Source organism: Erythrolamprus reginae, chromosome 2 (assembly GCF_031021105.1).
Source record: "Erythrolamprus reginae isolate rEryReg1 chromosome 2, rEryReg1.hap1, whole genome shotgun sequence".
In the NCBI taxonomy this organism is placed as follows: Eukaryota; Metazoa; Chordata; class Lepidosauria; order Squamata; family Dipsadidae; genus Erythrolamprus; species Erythrolamprus reginae.
Window position 1 is genome coordinate 12,448,862 of NC_091951.1, and position 10,897 is coordinate 12,459,758.

Consider the following 10,897-nt stretch of genomic DNA (forward strand, 5'->3'; position numbering starts at 1 on the left):
TGTCGTCATTGTTGCTAGGCAGATGTCCAGGCGCAACCGGCCAGAGGCGAAAGCGAAAGTTCTATCTGGAAATCCCCTTCCAGGGGTTCCGCCTCTTGGGGGGAGGGGCAGAACTGGGGAGGGGCTGGGAAAAGCGAGCGGATTCTCTGGGCCTGTGGGGGGAGGGGCGCAGGCGTGGGGGAGGGGAGACCCAACAGTGGGGGATCAGGTGGAGCTGCCAAAGAGCAACGCAGTCTTGGTGTCTACAGAGGAGCAACAACATCAAAAGAAGCCGAGAAAGGATCATCCTGGTTTCTCCTGCACTAGTGAGGCTCCTCTTTGCCTGCTGGTCCAGTTCTGGTCTCCACGATCCAAAAAAGACGCTGAGACCCTGGAAAGAGTGCAGAGAGGAGCCACAAAGATGATGAAGGAAGGTTGAATGGGATGGAGAACCCTTGAGAGAACTAGGGAGGCCCAGTCTGTCCAACAGAAAAAATTGGGGTGGTGGGTGTATGTGTCATAATAACTGTCTCCCAGCACTCGAGGGTCTTCCCCAGAGAAGAAGGGATGGACCTCTTCTCCAAAGCACAAGGCAGCAGGACACGAAGCAACGGGTGGACGCTTGTGAAAGAAAGATCCAACCCAGAAGGAAGGAGAAATTTCCTAACAGTGAGAACAGTCAATCAGTGGAGTAACTGACATCCAGGAATTGTGAGAGCTCCCTCACTGGAAGTTTTCCAAAACAGACTGGAGAACTGTTAGACTGGGATGGTATTAGGTCTCCTGCCTGGATCTGAGGGTTGGACTAGGTGACCTCTGAAGTCCTTTCCAGTCCTGTGAGTCTGTGTTTTACCTCAGACACCCCTAATGATCTTCTCTCTGGCTAAAAATACTCAAAGGCTTTTTTGTGGCATCTTCAAAGAGAAAATATGTCTTTCTATGGGAATATGTCAGAGGTATCAAATACAGTGTATAAATTCCCTATTTCCTTTTATTTTCTAGTGTAATGAATCTTTTGGAAGCTTCAAACTCTTCTCTTTTCCCACCATAAACTAAGGTGGCTGCTCTCTCCTTTGCCGGTTCTTCTGGAGACTCCTTGGACAAAAAAATAATAAATTTATTTATTTATTTATTTATTGGACTTGTATGCCGCCCCTCTCCCTGGACTCCCTCTTCCGATCACACTTATTATTATGATTACCAAATTCAGTTGATTTTACATTTCCTATGCAGTCACCTTTCCACAAAGCATGTACAGAGTGGAAACTAGGTCCTCTCTGTGGAGAAGAAGGGGGGAGTATAGCTTGATAGCTCGAGAATATAAAATATAGAACATAAAAGAATATAAATCTTTGAAAATCTTTCAAAAAGTGGGAGAGTCTCAACAAGGCCCTAAGAATTTCCGGAAACTCAGATGAGCTGGAGAATGGCGCCCCCTGCTGGTTTGCAGCTTTGCAGTTTCTCCTCTCACTTAGAATGCTGGAGGGAGGGGGTGTGGGGGAAGAGGAAAAACCATCCCACTAGTCTCAAATACTGTTGAAGCACTGAGCCAGTGATGGCTAACCTTTTTTTCCCTTGGGTGCCGAAAGAGCATGTGTGCACGCTATCACACATGCATGAGTGCCCACACCCATAATTCAATGCCTGGAGGGGGGCAAAAACAGCTTCCCCCGCCCCCTGTTGCTGATGCTGTTTTGGCCTTTAAAGCTTTGGGTGGAATGAGATCTCCTCTTCCAGATTCCATCCATCTCCCCATCCGCTCTAGCAGAAGAGGTATGGTGTGGCTACGTTAAGGACTCCCATGTAGTGAGATCCAGGAGATGGGCCTTTTCTAGCCACCTTTGATGTCCTCCCAGAAGTCCTTTAAAATATGGTTGTGTGGATGAGCTTGAGGAGTTCAAGGAACTGGTGAACTTGCAATTGGACAACATTACAGTGTCAAATGGTTCCTTCTAGTTGATTAGTACTCACTCAGTCACTCATGCCCTCATCACCTTGAGGTTCGACTACTGTAACACTCTCTACATGGGGCTACCTTTGAAGAGTATTTGGAAACTTCAGATCGTGCAGAAAGCAGCTGCGAGAGCAATCATGGGCTTCCCCAAATATGCCCATGTCACACCAACACTCTGCAGTCTGCATTGGTTGCCGATCAGTTTCCGGTCACAATTCAAAGTGTTGGTTATGACCTATAAAGCCCTTCAAGGCAAGACTGCCTTCTGCTGCACGAATCCCAGCGACCAGTTAGGTCCCACAGAGTTGTTGTTGTTGTTATTATTATTATTATTAATTTATTTATTAGATTTGTATGCCGCCCCTCTCCGTAGACTAAACAATGCCGTCTGGCGGGACCCAGGGGAAGAGCCTTCTCTGTGGCGGCTCCGAACCTCTGGAATCAGCTCCCCCCAGAGATTAGGACTGCCCCCACCCTCCTTGCCTTTCGTAAACTCCTCAAAACCCACCTCTGTCGTCAAGCGTGGGGGAACTGAGACACTTTCCCCTTGCCTATGTAGTTTCTGTGCATAATATGACTGTATGTATGTTTTTATATACAGTATTGGGGTTTCTTTTTTATATACAGTATTGGGGTTTCTTTTTTAGACGATTAGATTTGTCACTATGTATTGTTTTTATCACTGTTGTGAGCCGCCCCGAGTCTTCGGAGAGGGGCGGCATACAAATCTAAGTAATAAATAAAATAAAATAAATAAATATAGAAGATTCTCAAAATAAATATAAAAAGTAAACCAGAGTATTTTCTTTTAGGAGTACTGGAGAAAGAACTTGAAAAGACCAATATAACTTCATTGTTATTATTGACAGTAGTGAGAGTAGCCAGATTAAGTGCTTTAATCAAAGAAAATGAAACATCCAACTTTATTTCCACTTGGAAACCACTTCCGGATTTTGTGCTGAAGCTAGAAAAATATGATACATTGACTTTGAATTTTGCTGATCAGAAATATTTCTTGTTATAGAAATGGCTAATACATATTAAGTTTGCAAAAGTAAAAGATTGAGGCTGTAAGGTTATTATTTGTATTCAATGTTATTGAAAAGAACAGACAATATTATTCCTTGGGAGGTGATGGACAAGTGGCATTTGCTTTTGTGGCCAATAAGGGATATTATCTCCCAACCCACATTTATTTTTTTCAGCCAAGAAGGCACCAAGTGCTGCCATCTTCCTTCCACCTTCCAAAGACCACCACTGATTAAGAAGGGATGTAGTTGATTTTAATACTACATTTTTCCTTTTCCTGAGTTTTCACTTTGGAGGCAACGTAAATAGAGAACAAGGGGAACACGACAGGACTCAACATGCTGGATGGTTTTTCTCCTTCCTTGAGCAGAGGAGCTGCTGAAGCTGCACAATGTTTTCACAAATTGCTGAACACAGGCTGCAAATGCATGCATGACTTTGTGACACTCCTGGAGGCATTGAGGGACTGGCACTTTGTCAGCTTCAGATGGGGGGAGAGAACCATGGGCCACGTTGCCTTGGATCCCATTGGCAGTCAGCCATTTTAAGTCGACTGTAGGAGCCTTCCGCCATTTTAGGGACTGCAGGCAGCATTTGCAACTCTGCACCGTCTGTCAACGAGAGATTCTTTAGACAGGCCCTGCGGTTGCCTCCAAACTCAGGCACCCGGACTTTGGCCTGGAGCGGATAAGAAATTGGGCCCTGAATTTGAGAGAGATGCTTTTCCCTTCACAAAGGGGCTTCTTTGCCCCCCTGAAAATTGGAGGCTACAAGAAATTCATAGAAATCCAATCAGTCAATCAATCAATCAATTCAGGCAAGGCAAAGAGGGCTGAGAGAGAGAGAGAGAGAGAGAGAGAGAGCAATCTGCCCAGAAAGTTGCTACCAGGTGTATTGTTTCTGTCCTGTCTGTTCAAGGCCTCTCCTCGGGCACATCACAACAACATTGCCTGTTAGACTGACAATGGGATCTAAGGCAACATGGCACATGGTTCTCTCCCCCCATCTGAAGTTGTGGTGTGAAACAACTGAGGGTGTGTATTTTTGTGTGAAAGTAATGCAGTTTTTTCCCCTCTAACATTATTTACAAGGAGTATTATAGGTAGGAGTAGCTGTGGAAAAGCATGAGTAGTAATAGTAGTGTGTGTGTGTGTGTGTATCTGTGTGTTGTCTAGCGAACTATGTTGTTAGCTTTTATAGAATAACAGCATTGGAAGAGAACGTGGAGGTCCTCTAGTCTAGTCCAACCCTTTGCTCAGGCAGGAAACCTTATGCCATTTCTTATGCGTCTCCAGTCCATCAAACTGAGTAAATGGTTAAAAGAACCTGCAACAGGAGCCCAAATTTTTTTAAAACAATATTCAAAGAACAATAAAATCTAAGTATTTCCCACAAGATCGTATGCTGCAATGTCCTGCCTGTCAAAAACTACTTCAGCTTCAACCACAACAACACAAGAGCCCACAACAGATTCAAGCTTCATATTAACCGCGCCAAACTTGACTGTAAAAAGTATGACTTTAGTAATCAGGTTGTCGAAGTGTGGAACTCATTACCGGACTCTGTAGTACCATCCCCTAACCCCCAACATTTTACCCTTAGACTGTCCACGGTTGACTTCTCCAGATTCCTAAGAGGTCAGTAAGGGGCGTCCATAAGTGCACTAGAGTGCCTTCCATCCCCTGTCCTATAGTCTCTCTTATATCTCGTATTTCTTCTCTACTATATCCTCTATAACCTTCATTGTGTATTATTGTGTATTGGACAAAATAAATAAAATAAAAATAAAATGGATTAAATGCGAAGCTTGAACAATACAGAACAACGATTCTAGATGGCAATACACAACTGGCAAACCATATGGTCTACGTATTCCCTTTTCCAGATAAATGTGTATCTTGCTTAATGCTTGCAAATGTATTCCAGGTCTTCCAGAAGACACTTTCTGTTGTGTAGCTGCTGAGAAAGAAAGTTCTCCCATTAAAAAAAAAAATAGCCTTAAATGGAAAAGGCCCTATTAGAGACGTTAAATGAGGCTCTAGATAGAGGTAAAATCCCAACTTCATGGACAGAAGCAAACCTAGCGTTAATCCCAAAAAAAGACACAGACCATACAGATATATCTAATTACCGCCCGATTTCTCTCTTAAATGCCGATTACAAAATCTTCACCTCCATTTTAGCGAGTAGAATCAAAGGATTTCTAAATTATTTTATACATTCAGATCAAAACGGTTTTCTCCCCGGGAGACAGCTAAAGAACAACATTAGAATCGTGCTAGACACGCTGGAGTATTATGAAGCTCATAATGAGAAACAAGTGGCGTTAATATTTCTTGATGCCCAGAAGGCTTTCGACAACGTGTCTTGGAAATTTATGATTAAACAGCTTGAATATATGGAATTTGGCCCCAAATTTATCAATGCAATAAAAGCTATTTACTCTGTCCAATCAGCTTATATTATTCTTAATGGAGATACATCAACAAAAATCTCTCTATACAAAGGCACAAGACAAGGATGTCCACTGTCCCCTTTATTATTCATTTTAACCCTTGAAGTATTAACGAGAATTATTAGAGACAAGGAAGATATAAGGGGATTAAACTGTAAGAAAGAAACCTATAAGCTTCAAGCTTTCGCAGATGACCTGGTATTCATCTTAGAAGATCCCTTAGACTCAGGTCCCAAATTATTAGAAGTTCTGGAAGATTATGGTACAGTGGCAGGCCTTAAAATAAACAAAACCAAAACCCAAATTCTAACTAAAAACATGCGACAAGCACAGAAAGATATTTTATCAGCCAAAATGGATATTCAAATTGTCACAAAAATTAAATATCTCGGCATCAATTTGACAAACAGAGTGTCTAGCTTAAAATCAAATAACTATGATATATTATTGGACAAAATACAAGCAGACCTGTCAAAATGGAGGAATTTACAACTTTCCCTACTTGGGAGAATTGCAGCCATAAAAATGAACACTCTGCCCAAAATTTTGTTTTTATTTCAAACAATCCCTATACAATTAAAACAGGAATTTTTCAATAATTTGACCAAATTAACTAACAATTTCATCTGGCAAAATAAACGTCCCCGAATCCGACTAAAATATTTACAAGGAAAGAAAGAAGAAGGTGGACTGGCTCTCCCAATTTGGAAGGATTACTATATCGCTGCATCTCTAGCTTGGACGAGAGACTGGATGAGTCTAACAAATACTAGACTTCTTAAGTTAGAAGGACACGACCTCCATTCAGGGTGGCACTATTATCTCTGGGACGAAAAGCCGACAACCCACAAATACTTCTCTAACCACTTGATTAGGAAATCGCTTATTGGCACTTGGAAAAAAATCAAAACTAAACTATACAAAGGAATTCCCATGTGGTACGCCCCTCTAGAAGCCTATGTACACCCTAATTTACATAAGAGAAATAACATAATAAGGTATAAAGACATTCTAAACCCAAATGGGACAATTAAAACAAGGCTAGAACTTGAAAATCTGGGCCAAAAAGTGGAATGGTGGGAATACCTTCAGATTCAAACTAAATTTAACAAAGACAAAAAAAATTCCGGGATAAGAAAAAAATGCTCTGCTAGATAAGCTATGTATAGGCCCCCAAGATAAGATAATCAAAAACTTTTACTGCTATCTAAATTACAATGATTTGGACAACTTCAACACAAAAACTAATGTTAAGAAATGGAATCTCGACCTCAAAAATGAGATTAAAGAGGAGGAATGGCAAACACTCTGGACTAGGAACTATAAATTGACTATTGCCACCTCTTATAAAGAAAACTTGGTCAAAATGTTTTACCGATGGCATATTACTCCAATTAAGTTAACCAAATTAAACAACAAACTCTCACCAAATTGTTGGAAATGTCAACAGAATTGGGTACCTATTTCCACCTATGGTGGCAATGCAATAAAGCCAAAATATATTGGAATAAGATTGGAATTTGGATCGAAGAAATATTAAAATTATCACTTGACAAAACCCCTGAATGTTTTTTATTGGGTATAATCAGACAAAATCTAGCGAAACCCCAAGCACACTTAATCATTCACTTAACTACGGCAGCAAGACCTAACCTATGCGCAGTGGTGGAAGAATGAAGAGCTACCCCCAAATGAAGTAATAATTAGAAAAATAATGTACTGCGCAGAAATGTCGAAACTGACTCTACTAGTTAGAAATGAACCGCTGGCTACGTTCAATAATTGTTGGGACCCTTTCTATAAATGGCTAGGAAGCAAAAGCGAGACCAATAGGCTTTAAGATTGTAATACTAAAAACAAATTTGAACTGCTACAAAATCTGGTATAAAGTAATCTATTATCTAATATTATAGCATGAGACTTTATATGTATTTTAAATATGTAACTTTACTATTATTTGTTAACTTCTCAACATTATGTTTATTTCAATGCTGGCATTTAACACTTTGGATAAACTATTCGAAACATGGTAATGAGCAAATATAACTTGGTCTAATTTTCGTTTTCAATACAACTCCCCTGCTTATTCGCCGATACTGTTATCTGTTTTGTTTTTGTTTGTTTGTTTGTTTTTTCTTTCCCCCCCCTTGTTCATGTATTGTATGTGATATGCTCTGCAATGTACCATACGTTGTATATATGATGTATATGTTTATATTTTAATAATAAAATTTAAAAAAAAATAGCCTTGACTAAGGAGAGAAAAACACACTTCCTTAAATATTTTTTTAAAGGAGACCCAGCCTCTCTTCTTAAAAACTCAAAATCCCCCTTTAAAATGCTACTCATGAAGCCCAGAATCCCAGGCAGCCCCGACTGCACTTAAATTGAAGTCCTATAATATCAGATTTATAGCAATGTCCCCAAGAACATCAACCAAAATAAGACCTTGCCTTCAAAGTGTGTGTGTGTGTGTGTGTGTGTTTTAAAGAAGAGCACACAAAAGAGTTGTTTATTTGCCATAAAGCAGTCATGGGTTTCACTTTACCATTGGTTCGGAGGAGAGTCTCCTGCCACTGCCGGTTCACTCGGACCGAGGGGAACCGGTACCAACCCACCACCGGTCCAAGGTCGAAGAGCCAGTTCAAGGTCTTCAGCAGGTCCAAGAGTGAAACTCAGAGACTCCTGAGGTAAACTCTGTTTCCAGCAAAGAGAAGGAAGCCAGGCCAATCTCTTACACAGGCTGCAGCCAACTGTCAAGTCACCAGAATGTTTACTCTGTTGCTAGGCAACGGCCAATAGCACCTCTCTTCTGCCCTCCTCCTTAATCGAGCTTTAAGATGTTTGAGAAACTGTCACCTAGAAGTAAGGAGGAATTTGTAGAGGAAGAATGAGGTTAGGTGCTCTGACTTCCCCCAACTGTAAAATGGGCATAATCATCACTCTTATGTTATACTTAATAGTGACATGAGAAGTCTGAGAACTTAGTGTCCATCTAAGTGAGGCTTAGCAGTGCTGATTATGCCCATTTTACAGGTGAGACGTCAGAGAACATGACCTCATTCTAAGTGATGCTTAATATCTAGTATAATATTTATGCTTCCATCTAAAAAGAGAAAGCAATCAGAATTGTTCAGGCTGTAATTAACTTATTTACAATTGTAATTAATTTGCAATTAATTGATTTAATTAATTTGCGATTATAATTTAATCAATGTGCGATTAATTAATTCAATTAATTTGCAATTATTAAACCCACTGATTTGGCAGCAAACTCCCCTGAACTACGGAAGGCTTAGTCGGAAGGAGGCGTGCACAGGTATTGCCTTGCAAAGGACAATTCGGAAAAAAAGCAGCAGCGGTTGGAAGGGAAAAAGCTGCAGGAAACACCCAGAGCGAATGCAAGACTCTTGGTCTCTTGTTCGGGGACTCGGCAACTCCTCCCACAGAGAACACGTGATGCCCTAATGGGAACCAATGGGATACGCCGACCGAGAGTTGCCTTTTCTGAGAAATCAAGTGGTAAAAAAGAAGCGCCGTTCTCGCAGTGACCACGGGAGGCGCTGCCGCACTATTAAAGCTTCCCACAGACAGGGCGGGGGTGGAGCGAAGGTTGAGTGACGGTTTGGCTGTTGAAAGGGTCCTTTGAGGTAGATTTCTTTCCCTTGTTTAGAGGCCAACGGTTAAGTGTCGGAATTCCTCAGCCGGGAGCTGTGCTGGCAGGTTGGGCTGAGAGAGAGACGAACGGGATCAAAGTCTCCCGATATTTTCCATGCCTAAAGGAGACCGCTGAAGGTCCGGGGACAAATGGCGGCCTCCCATTTGTCCCCGGACCTTCAGCGGTCTCCTCTCTCCCTCTGACGCCGCCCGCCTTCCTCCCTTCCCAGGCACTCGGCGCTTCCTTCGCAACAAGGGAGGAAGCGACGTCTTGGCGGCCTTCACGTCTTCGCTCTCGGGTGGGACCAGACAGGAGTAACGGCTGACAGGACGCAAGGGGGGGGGGGGAGAACAGATGGGCCGGAGAACGGGCAGGGGAGGGAGAGGGCGGAGGGGAGGGGAAGGAAGGAGGGGAGAACTAGGGAGGAGAAGGAGTGGAGAGCAAAGGAGGGGAGGGGAGGAAGAGGAGGAGGGAATTGGGGAGAGAAAAGGAGGAGGGGAGGGGAAGGAAGAAGTGGAGAGGAGAACTAGGGAGAAGGGGGAGAGGAAGAGTGGAGACAAAAGGAGAAGGGGAGGAGAGAGTGGAGAGGAGGAGGGAGACTAGAGGGGAGGAGGGGGAAGGAAGGAGGGCAGACAAGAGCAGGAGAGATGAGAAGTGGAGAGGAGGAGGGAGAGTAGAGAGGAGGAGGGGATGGAGGGGAGATTATTTACTGGACCATCTTCTGCCTCACACATTCCAGAAGGAGTGGAGAGCAAAGGAGGGGAGGAAGAGGAGGAGGGAATTGGGGAGAGAAAAGGTGGAGGGGGGGAGGAAGAAGTGGAGAGGAAAACTAGGGAGAAGGAGGGGGAGAGGAAGAGTGGAGACAAAAGGAGAAGTGGAGAGGAGGAGGGAGAGTAGAGAGGAGGAGGAGATGGAGGGGAGATTATTTACAGGACCATCTTGTGCCTCACACATCCCAGCGACTGATTAGATTGCAGAGTCGGCCTTTTCCAGGTCCTGCCAGCCGAGCAATGTCCACTGGTGGGACTGTAGGGAAGGGCCTTCTTGGTGGCTGCTCTGGTCCTCTGGAATCAACTCCCCCCAGAGATTTGCACTGCCCCCATCCTCCTGGCATTTCAAAAGGCTTTAAAACCTTGGCTTTGCCCATTGAGCAGCAACACTGTGCTCCAGCTAGTAGGATGAATGATAAATGGATGGATGTTTTTTTTAATATTGAGGCTTTAAACTTTGTACGTACTGTACTTGGTTTTATTGTTGAGAGGCCGGCTTATAAATCTAAATAAACAAACAAATAAATGGAGGAGGAAATAGGGAGAGGAGATGAGAAGCTGAGAGCAGGAGGGAGACTAGAGAGGAGAGGAGCAGAGATGGGGAAGAGGGGAGAGAAGAGGGGAAGGGGAGGAGGAAAATGGATGGAGAAGAGGAGAGATGCAGGGAGAGGAGGAGGACGAGAGAGGAAGAAAGGAGGGGGAAGGAGTGGAGAGTAGAGTGGAGAGCAAAGGAGGGGAGAAGCAGAGAGGAGGGAAGAGAAGGAATAAGGGAAGTGGAGAGGAGGAGGAAAAAAGGGGAGAGGAGGGCCAGGAGGAGGGGAAAGCTATTGCAGCAGAAAATAAAAAAATAGAATGGGTTTTTAGGCTTCAATTTGGAAAAGGAAGTTAATCTGGTAGGGCAGAGTGACCAAAAGTGTGGCCCACACACAGTCCATGGACTCATCCCTTATGGGCCCTAGAGAGACTGGGTGAGTTTTAGGAGGGGGGGAGGGATTACAGGACTTTTCAGAAGGAGAAGAGGGCTTGTCCAACTGCTTCCTGTTTTGGGAAGT